Source organism: Papilio polytes, unplaced genomic scaffold (genome assembly GCF_000836215.1).
Source record: "Papilio polytes unplaced genomic scaffold, Ppol_1.0 DF823691.1, whole genome shotgun sequence".
Taxonomy (NCBI): domain Eukaryota; kingdom Metazoa; phylum Arthropoda; class Insecta; order Lepidoptera; family Papilionidae; genus Papilio; species Papilio polytes.
Window position 1 is genome coordinate 2299729 of NW_013525513.1, and position 11908 is coordinate 2311636.

Here is an 11908-nt window from a genome sequence, read left to right on the forward strand (position 1 = left end):
AAAAAAAAAAAAAAAAAAACGGGCTATTTTTTTTTATTTTTTTTTTAATTCCAGACTGACGAATTCGAAAGCAACAACAGCTGGTATTTTTATAAATTAAATTCAAATAGTACGAAAATTTAAACTTTCTATTGGGTAAGCAGACGAACTGAAATATGAATAAAGTTGGCCTTCGTAGGAATAACAAACGCAAAATTCGCGAAAACTTTCGGAGTTTTTTATAATGGCAGTAATTTCACGTCAAAATGAAATGAATTTTCCGAGATTGTTTCAAGCATACTTTTAGGCACTTAAATAAAACAAGCTGTGCCTCCAATTTGTTTTCTAGGACTTTCAATGTCATGTAAATTCAAAACTTTTGAAATCAAAACATAAAATAAATGTTTGTTAAATTGGCAAGAATTTGTTTTTTTTTTTTGTTTCCATGAATACATCTATACTATTATAATGAAGCGTAAACACACACTTCTTTGTTGCAAGATGTCAGCAATTATAGCATATTTTTGAATAATTCTTTTTTTAAAAACAAGCCCTACACTTACGTCACGCTTTAGGCTATATATTTTCAGGCCATTAAACTTAGGGGGTAAATATTTTGGATAAAAACCCTAATGTGGGAGAAAGAGCATAAGTTGTTGCCAACATAAAGGAAACAAGATTGCCGTTTGCAATTGTTAATTTGGCAAATGTAAACAATAAAATATTTTTTTTATAATTTCATGGGGATGAAGTCGCACGGGAACAGCCAGTTGTTAATAAAACATTTAGTAGGAAAGATAATGATTAAGAAAATGCAATATAAATGTTAGTAGTGTTTAACTATGTTTTTGAATTGATTTGTTTAAAAAAACTACATCGAAAAAATAATATCGTGTTTTGAACACTGCTGAATCTAGTATTTCATATCTTTACTTCTAATAAAAATAAAACTTCTGCTATGTTAATTACACATTTTTGATATAAATATTTAAACTCATTATAAAACAATTTCACAAAGGAAGGAAGAAAAGAATCTGTTGTAAGAAAATGCCTCAAGGGAAATGGTTAGTTTAGTGTAGAAGTTTTTGCAACAGTTAGGAGTACAATCGCGTTTCTTACTTTGAACCGTATTTTTTGTACTCATTTCCTACTTTGTTTGTTGTTTTTTCAATTTAATATTACTAAAGAAGATATGGAATATAGTTATTGCAAACAATTAAATGCAAGAGTAACTCGGTTCATTACTGAAGATTAAATACAAATAAAATAATTTTGTGTGTCAACATTGGGAAAGTCAAATGTAAATACATGTAAAAGATAAAGTATACTTTTACATGCGGCATGTGTGGGCATAATTAAATAAAGTAATAATAAATTTGGCCTATGTTGCTCAGTGATATTGTAACTTTTTAATAGTGAAATAGTTTTTTAATTGGACCATATAGTTTTCGAGTTTGTTAAACAAAAAAATATACAAATCTATTCTCTTCACCTACGAGTATAACATAAGTATAGATAAAGACACATATGGTCGAATTTACCACAGGTGGTAATATCCGGCGAGACTCAAGATTTATGTCGTATATAAACAGTAATAAATTATTATTAAGATGTTAACTATATGACTGTAGTCCCTTCTAATAGAAATAGCTCTAATGAATGAGTAACATTAGTATTTCTGTCTTGCGATAAGTATTTATTTTCTGAGATGTATTGTTTTTTTTATATGAGAAGGAGGCAAACGAGCGGCGGGAACACAAAGGTGGTCAACGATATAATACTTTTACAATAAACTGCAAAAACTAGCAAGTCGCCACTAATTCGCTAAAATAGCAAAGCGACCACTCATAGATATACGCATTTGCAGATGCGTTTAATCAACTGAGGATAAGGAAACGCACAGGAAGAGGATTTTCCCATACCTGTGCGTTCCATTCCCCCACAAATCCACTTTCTCTTCCTTGTAAGAAAAGTATGGAAAGTAGAAGAGGACTAAAATTAGGCCGCCAACTCGAGAAATGATCAGACGAAAAGCGGAATTGCAAAAAAAAGTTTGTAAATCAAAATGGACAGTAAACATTAAAAGGAAGATAACGAGAAAATAATGTTACTAACTTACTAAACGTATCATGTACGACATTTGATCCGAGCACTAAATAACTCCAGCCATACAAATGTGCAGGCACTCATGTATCAAGAATCTTAAGTTGTGAAACATGATACAAGAATGAAAATAAATATGAAAAGCTCTACGATGCAGAGATTTAACAAATGTTTGTATTAAAATTCAAGGCTACATGTGTTGGTGGAATCTTAATGTAAAACTCTGTAACATACGATAAAACTAATATTTTAGTTGAGTTATTGTTAAAGTCTTACCAGACTTGTGATGCATTTGTTATTTAATGGTTGTGTTGTCTGGGATCGTCACACTTTACTTCGTTATAGTGTATTAAATTTCATTAAGAACACTTGGTTTTGTGAAAGAGATCTCTATTAGATAAGCAGAGATACAATATCAGGATTTTCAATGCAATTCTGTTAATCTTAACTCCTTTTTTCTAACCCAATAATTTCATCCCTCATATTCTTGGAAAGAAACAGAGATAACTTTTTTTTTGTGACTGAGTTGTGTTACGGCGTAGTTTCATAAGTCGCCCGCTTACGTGGTGCGAGAAATTTCCTGTTCAACCATACAGCGTCTGCACGCGAGGACCATTTTTATTGGTCGATAGGGCATGTGATCGGAAATATTCCTTTCCTTACCGCGCATTATACTCGTCAACTGTGGCCCGTAAGAAACTTTACATCGACCGATCGTTTTCACCAGGCCTTAGCCCGCATGCGGCGACTCCCGGCATTAAAACAACCTATGAATTATCGACTTCAATATCGCCTTTAAGGTAGACGTTTATAATCTGTACTAATATTATAAAGAGGAAAACTTTGTTTGATTGTAATAAATAGGCTGAAAAACTACTGGGCCGATTTTAAAAATTCTTTCACCGTTAGAAATGTTATTTATCTTTGAGTTACATAGGCTATATTTATTTATTTCTCTTTTTTAATTTTAAAATTTCACGCGGACGGATTCGCGGGCAAAAGTTAGTTGTAACATGTATTTTATAACATTCTTAAATCTCGTTCACAAAACTTAAACATGTTTAAAACACAATAATATAGGAGGAATGGGGTCAACTTTGTCAGCAAGACAGAGCTAGGAGGCCGGTGTAGGAATTTCTAAAGCTATTTTAAGCATATAATATCCTACATAACTTGTCGGGATAACTTAATGCCGTGGTAAGGTTTCATTGTTCAAATATTATCACGGTCTTGTCTGTGGAAAATATTAAATTGTGGCTTTTGGTGTATTTTGCTTGTATAAAACAACTAAATGATTTGTAATGTTTTAAAGGGTCGATAGATGTCTTTTAAGGAGTGTTGCGTGTATAAAATTTGACCCTTCTAGACATACTTAAGTAGACAAATTTTGTTGTATTATACCGATAAATTTCTATTAATTGTGAGTTTAAATGATATATGTTCAAGGAGTTTTTACATGTTTTTAAGTCTGAAGCAATTAGAAAAAAGGAAGAATTTAAATTATTTGAAATTAGAACACATTTTCAATGTCATCGTATTTTCTATGTCTTTTTCTGTACATATTTTTACCAATACACATGTCTCTATAAAAAATAATTTTATTTCTAATTCTTTTACGATATACATTCTGGTCATTCGAGCCGGTATTATCTAGTTTATTTGCTTTAAAGCAATAACTGTTCCTTTATTGTATTTATTGTTGGATTTGTTAGTGAAAAAATACAGGATAAGTTGTATATAAGAGTAATACAATTACGTTACGAACTTTCTATTATTGATGTAATAGTTTTGCTGGTTCTGAGCTATTATATGCCTCCATTGTAGATCTCCGTAAGAAATAAATGCGAGTGAGAGTCTATTCATTCGTTCCTTTTGTTCTTTATATTAAATACCCAGGACTATTTACTTACTTTACTCCGTCAGTAAGTTAGAATCTAAGAGCGAGCGCACACCTTAAACTAAACTATCGCATAACTGTTGTGCGTTTGTCATTTGTTGGTTTCGCAGCCAATTCAACTGTTTAGTTGCTCATATAAAATCGCAGTAGTCAGACAGTTTATTCAAAGATGTGCGCACGCTCTAAAAGCCTTGTCTTTGTTTGTTGTTCTTCAATAATGTCATAAAAACGATGTTTAAAAAAATAGTGTAATATTTTTTTTTTCAATATATCACTTTTCTATTATAATAAAAGATCGAAGGCGAATCTTCAAAGAAGCTGCTCACAAAAAGTAATTTCCTACATTCTTGAAATCTTCAGAATTTCAATTTGACGCAATTTACATGATAATAACCTTGTGTTTACTTGAGAGCACTTGAAAGAATTTTACCTTAACGATTTACTTGTTATAATAAAATAAAAATATCGATATAGTAAATTATTATTCATCGACTACAAAAAGGATGAGATTCTAAATTATCAGTTTGTTTTATTTATTGTGGAATTTTAAACAAAAACATAATTTAACAATATAGACAAAAATGTTACCGCAAATGCCACGTCATTGGTTGATCCGCGGATGCGGTGAACAATTTTTCAACCTTCAAGTCGAAGAGTTAGGTGCAAAGCTAAAAAACCGAGTCAAATATCGCACAAGTGTACGCAAAATGCAAGCACTAGTACACTAGTGCTTACAAGGAAAAGACATACTTTGTTTTTAAAGCTAGCTTAGGTTTCCTTTATGAGAAAAAACGGAGTCCAAACAATAGAATAATATTGGAAGAGAAGTCCATCGTTCCTGCGCTTCTACATTAATCTACACACGGGAAAGTCCGAAAAATCGTTATTTTCTATTCAGAAATTGGATTACGTTCGTAGCATAGCTACTCTCAATTTTTGCAATGTGATAAAAATGACTAAAGGGCACTAGAGGTGCAAAAAGCTTTTCCTGGATTTTTTAAAAAGGTCGTATTGACAGGACGTTTTGACTTATAAATACTATGACTAAGGCGTGAACTAGAAGTATTCCACGCTTTTACTAACGCGTGAAGAACTCTAGACAATATTCTGATCCTTCCATCATATTGTAAAGTATGAGAAACTATTATTACAAATGGCGACAGTTGAGATACAAAATATATGGCATTTAAAGTCATAGCTAAGAGTCATTTGCGCTTGTCCGACACAAGCCCAATGAAGCTGTAAATGCCTCTTCATAGCAACTCAATCATCAAAATGAAAACTCCGAAAAGTAGACATCAGCTTGCCCTTGTCCCTACGGAGGATCGCCACAGCATACTGTGTTATGTAATTTTACTGTGTTATGTAATGTACTGTGTAATGTTAATTACATCTCTATCAATCAGCAGTCAAATCTGAATTCACTCCCTTTTTAAGCCTACCCGTATATGCAATCCATCCATTCAGTCTTCATCTTTCTTCAGTCTTCCTGCAGTCATAAACATACATATTAACACTTCCTAAAAATAGACATATGGATAGAATAGATGAGACGACATTAAGTAGAAGCCAGTAAATCAATATCAATGATAATTGTCAACCATTTTACCTTTAACTCCACAGTAGAATTGTCTAATATTTTTCATAGTCTATGAAACCGAATACTGTTCATTGATTTACAAATCCCACGCCGCAATGTTTCAAACCGATGTTTACCGCTAGTTTTTTTGCGCATACAATATTTGTTCCAACCCATTTGAGTTGTGTTTTGTTTGTTATTTGCTTTTAGATTTAGTAAAAACTAAATTAAAATGGAGGACGTTAGTTTATATCTTGCCAGTGATTTTTTTTAATTCCGATTACAGCTTTTCTATTGTAATCAGTATTCAAATTGCTCATACATATCAAAGTCTACTTAGGATTGTAAAACATTTTGTAATACCATACTCGTATAACTTAAGGTAAGCTTTTAAACTCTAGTTTTTTGTACATCTTTTTAAGAGACGAATAAACGAGACGAATAAACTTAATATAGTTAATTATAATCCAGGAATCAAATGTAAAACCATAGAGAATAGACATGTAGGACTGGGCTAGAGTGTCCTTTTATTGGCGAACGAATCCCAACCAAAAGCTATTACGCACTCTTGAAGGTAAGGACAGGTCACGTCCCGGCCGTTCCTGTCCGATTCCAATGTTGAATATTTATAGCTCTATTCAGTACTGGACGTTGATCTATTTCATATAACCCTTACTATTTTACCATATACAGTCATTTTAAAAGATGTTATGATTTATTTAAATGAATTAATTAAAATTTATTAAAATAGAATTGCAATAATCTATGGTCAAGACATCAATAAAAGCATTGTGTTCTAAACAAATGAAAATATAAATCACACAATTTTTATACAAATTAAGTAGAACCATATTACTAATTTCAACAAAACTAATGTAACGTAAAGTTTTCGCCCGCGATCCTTCGCGTGATATTTAAAAAAAAAAACAAAAGCCAGTAGCCTATGTTCTTCCAGACTATGCTCTATATTTCTGCCAAATCTCATCGAGATCGTTTTAACAGTTTAGGCTACAAACTCGAACAAACATTAATTAATGTTAAATTTCGCATTTATAATATTATTGAGATTACAAATACATCATTTAGAAAATAATATGTTAAGTATAAAATCGTAAAATGTAACTGAAATAAATACGTCAGGATAAAAGATAATCAATTCATTGTTCGAAATCGAGGGTTATTTTTAAAACAGAACGATAAAATATTTACTCCGTAACCTCAGAGGGTAAATTGACCTTCACCAATCGATAATTCCAATTACTATTATAATCACGTACTTTCTCAAGAGCTTTTAAAACTCTCTAAATAAGAAGTATTCCAAACTGAATTTATGCTAAATAAGTCAATAATAATAAGTGCTATATTATTTAATACTGGCTGTTGCCGTGCGATTTCATCCGCATGAAATTGTGAAAATTTTATTTTATTGTTTACATGTGTCAAATTATCAATAGCAAATGTCAAAATGACATGACATGACAAATCTTGGCAATCTTGCTTCCTTGATGTTGGCAGCAACTTATAGTCTCTTTCCTACATTAGGGTTTTTATCCAAAATATTTACCCCCTAAGTTTAATGTCGTGAAAATATATTGCCTAAAGCGTGAGGTAAGTGTAGGGCTTTTTATTAAAAAAAGAATTATTTAAAAATATGTGGTAATTGCTGACATCTTAGGCAATAAAGAAGTGTGTGTTTACGCTTTATTATAATAGTATAGATAAGTCAATAATAATTGGTGCTGTTATTTAATATTTCATGTTTCCTTTTTTCCATTGAATATCTTGCAATCGTAGGATTTATTATTTTAAAGATTTTATTTTATTGATTTTATTGAAAAGACTTAGTGGCCGCTGCCTACAGTATAGCAATTGCAGATGCTCTGCTTGCCTAATCGACGGTGTCCGGGGTACATAAAAATTTCTTTCCTTACTAAAGTTCCTACGGCCGTAAAATCTACATTTCCCCTTTATAATTGAAAAGATAACATATAGATAAATGTAGAAAAAAATATTTTAAAATATAATTGAAACCATTATTTTTATATTGGTATCAGCCAAAGTATAATACAGCGAATAATAATTTGCAGTATTTTTTTTTCTGAAGTATTATTAAGTAATCTGTCTTTAAGGCTTAATATTGTCTTAGCCATCTACTTAGAAGGCTTGTTTTTCTTATAAATAGCCTATAAGGGAACATAAAGTCACTGAAGCGTATAATCAAAAGGTTGCTTTCATCTAAATTTTATAACCGATAAAATAACTTAGATAAAGTTACTTAAACATTTTTATCCAACTAGCTTTGACCAGCAACTTTATCCACGAGAATTAAAAAAACATCCTATGTGTTCTTCCAGACTAAGTTCTACATCTGTGTCAAATTTTATCAAAATCCGTTTAATCGTCTAGACTAAAAAAACAATTACAAATCATAGTGATATTTAGTTGGTAAAATATTTAGAAACAGGCTGTGTCGCGCTTTGATTACTATAGGCTTATATGGAGGTGCGGAAACTACTCGATTTTTAGTTGTGCAACTAAACAGTTGAATGCGCTGCGAAATAATCTACAATTTCACAACAGTTTTGCGATAGTTTAGTCAAAGCTGCACGATCTTAAACTTATATAATCAATGCGAACAATAGTTTATTATTGAAATTGGATTCAATAAAGAGTAACGAGATACGAGATACATAATTTTTTTGTACAATAATGTGTCAAATGAGCAAGCAATCTCTGCCCATAGACATCATAAATTTCAGATGCGTTGCCAACCCTAAATCGACGGAGGAGGAGACGCACATAAAGATGATAATTCCATTTCCTACCTGTCTCCTCCACCGTCAAATCCACTTTCATTCCAAACCCTTCTTTATAAGAAAAGATGGAACGAGAAAAGGACTAAAATTGGGCCTAAAGGGACTAAATTTATGAACCGGGCACTCAATAATTCTAAGATAATCCTAAACGAGCTTTAACTGTAGTGACGATACAGTATTGTAAACCGATTTATTTTTTTAAAAAAAGAAGAGTTATTGCGTAAATTTTCATTTAACATTACACCTTATTAAATTACATGTCTAATTTGTCTCCTCACTAATTTCATCTTTAACGGAAATTTCCGATACCGTCGTGATGAAGTAAAGGAATTTATTGAGGCGTTCTTATCTAAATACGAACAAATGCGATCGAGTGTGAAATCAAACCGCTCATTAAGAGTCTTAAGGAAAACCTATAACGTATTCGTGTCTCGGAAACAGATTAATATATTTGCTTCTTATTAGAGCGGGCGCACATCTTTGACTAAACTATCGCACAAATATTATGCGATTGTCGATTGTTTCACAGTCCAACTGTTTAGTTGCACAACTAAAAATCGAGTAGTCTGCTCACCAAATAAGCTCACAGGAATCGAAGCCAAACTAAACAGTTGTGCGATAGTTTAGTCCAAGTATGCGCACGCATTGATCATTATACGTTTAAGCGGAAGATAAGCGTTAAGAATAAAAAGAAATTTAATAATTAAAAAAGAGATTTTCATTATAATAATTAATTTCTTTTGATAAAACAACTGGAAACAATTAATTACATTGACAACAGCATCTCAAAGAAACTTAATCCAACGACGATAAAATAATTTAATCTCTCGAAATGGAAGCGTTGTTTATTTTTGAAGCTCGCTTTATTTGGGTTCGTAAAAGGAATTTAATTGAAAGGAATCTTGATGCTTGTAGTATAGAACTGACGGAATACAAAGTGTCTCTTAATATTATAATTGACACTAAAATGTATTTGTAGCATTCCAAGTTGACAATATAAAAATATTATTTTACACGCATATAATTTTTAATCAATAAATACCTTCATACTCGATTAATCTAGAAATATCGTAACAATATAATTGTATTTTTTGGGTTTGTTAGGTCTTTACTTAATCTCCCAGAAAGACATCATTTGTTTTTTTTTCATATTTGCTTAGTCAAGACCTTTATTGTCTTCTAGCTGTTCTCATGCGGCTTCGTCCGCATGAAATTTTGAAAATTTTATTTCATCTTTTACATTTGTCAAATTATCAATAGCAAATGTCAAAATGACGTGACAAACCTTAGCAATCATTCTTTCTTGATGTTGGCAACTTATGGTCTCTCCCACATTGGTGTTTTTATTCAAAATATTTACCCCTTAAGTTTAATGGCAGAATAGCCTAAAGCATTACGTAAGTGTAGGGCTTTTTATTAAAAAATATATTCAAACATTTGCTGCAATTTCTGACATCTTAGGCAACAAAGAAGTGTGTGTTTACGCTTTATTATAATAGTATAGAAGATTAATTAACGATAAGCTAAAAAGCCAAATGAATACGATAAAACTAATAACTAACTTATTTTACTAATACTAAAAATTGAAAGAAATAAAAGACCGTTTAGCGAGTGATTTATTTTTACATGAACGTATTAACCGACTGCAAGTAGAATATAAAACATCTGTCGTAAATTTTGAGGTAAATATGAACACAACAGATCTATTGCAAAAACAAGATCGTAAAACCGCTTGATTTCACGTCTCAGCGCGTTTACGCGTATTTTTGGTCGGTTAACTCTCAACAGAATCGGTTTATCAAGACTATGTAGCGTTATACTATTTGCTTTATGAAAAACGGCAGAAATTTAAGAAGGTCTTATAAAAATCTTGTATAAAAAATTGTGATAGGCAATGTTTTTTAAGTGTTACGATGATATTGAAATACAAAACGGTTAATTTAATCTATAGTAATATTATAAAGTGGAATGATTTGATTATTTGTCGGTTTGTATTGAATAAACTTTGAAAGTAATGAATCGGTATTTTTTTCGCTATTAGTAAGTAAAATAGGCTAACATTTGGATGGGCTAATAGGCTAAAAATTGATATTATATAAAATCTGAGTGACATGACGAGTGATGTCTTATCTTGTTTCTTTTAGTTATAAATGCAAAAATTTAGATGGATAGATGGACTTTTGTTAGAGTTTTAGATACTAAATTTTTAAACGGATCTGGAAGAAATTTATCATAGATGTAGAGTATAGTCTAGAAGAACACATAGGCTACTTACTTTTGATTTTTTTAATTCCACGCGTAAGGAGTCGCGGGAGAAGGCTAGTATGATATATAGGTAATGTTGATGGGAGTGGCATGATATTTTTATCTGTACTCAGTTGAAGTTTTGTCTACGCACGAACAGTTTCAACCGTTGTTACTATTCTGATAACCTCTTAGTAAAACAGATTGTATATTATTTTTTATTTTTCTACATTAAGTTAGATGAATAAATGCCAGCTTCTGTGTTACAAGTTCTTTGCATTATCAAAGTATGGTGCAATGCGGTAACATTTCAATATAGTCGGCAATAATCCAGTTGCAATAAATGACAAAATTTTCACGATTCACGCACTCCCGGAAGTAGATTATGATAATGATAATTTACAATGAAAATGATCCCAATAAATATCGCAATGCAATAAGATTATTAATGTGTGTAAATATTGACTATTGACGGTTTTGGTCTCTTTAAATTTAAACTCATCTCGTAATCAACTATTAGAAATTTTATCCGTCTTATATCGTGGTTCAGGTTATCAAAGGGTTATATTTCTTATCTTACTAATATAAAACGAAAGTTTAGATGGATGGATGCTTGTTAGCGTTTGTAGCCTAAACTACTGAACATACCTCGATGAAATTTGGCACAGATGTAGAACAGTCTGGAAGAACTCATAGGCTAGTAAGTTTAGTTTTTAATCCCGCGCGAACGGAGTTTGAGGGGAAAGTATTTACACATTTTATGCCAGCAAATGGCTTCGTCGAACAAATCAAAATTAAATATATTATTTGAATCTTTAGAGCATTTTTCACGTCGCACAATCGTTAAAAAGGAATTTAACAATAAAATAAAAACGTATTGTTACAAAGCTAACAAAGTTCCTGGGATGCATGCATTCTACAAACAAGTATCTCCATAAAGTAAGAAACTTATTCTTTGAGTTGTTTTCTCAAGTATCGATGCAGTTTCCGGTATAAATTTCACGTTCACTTGAAGACGGGACAGTTCGCCCAACTTTAAAATGTGTTGCATAAAATGTAAAGCTGTTTAAAAATATTTCTACCTTCAATAACTTTATAATACTCGTAAGTTAAATAAAGTAGCACTCCATCATGCTAGCTGATGACTTAGAACTAAAATAGTTAAATGTATACATTAGAGGAAGTTTGTAAGTAGCGCCAGTGGTAGAGAAATTGAGAAGCCTCAGATTCACTCTTAGTAGAAGACATTCAAATGCTATCCTGACCATTGATTGATCCATCTTAAGTTTG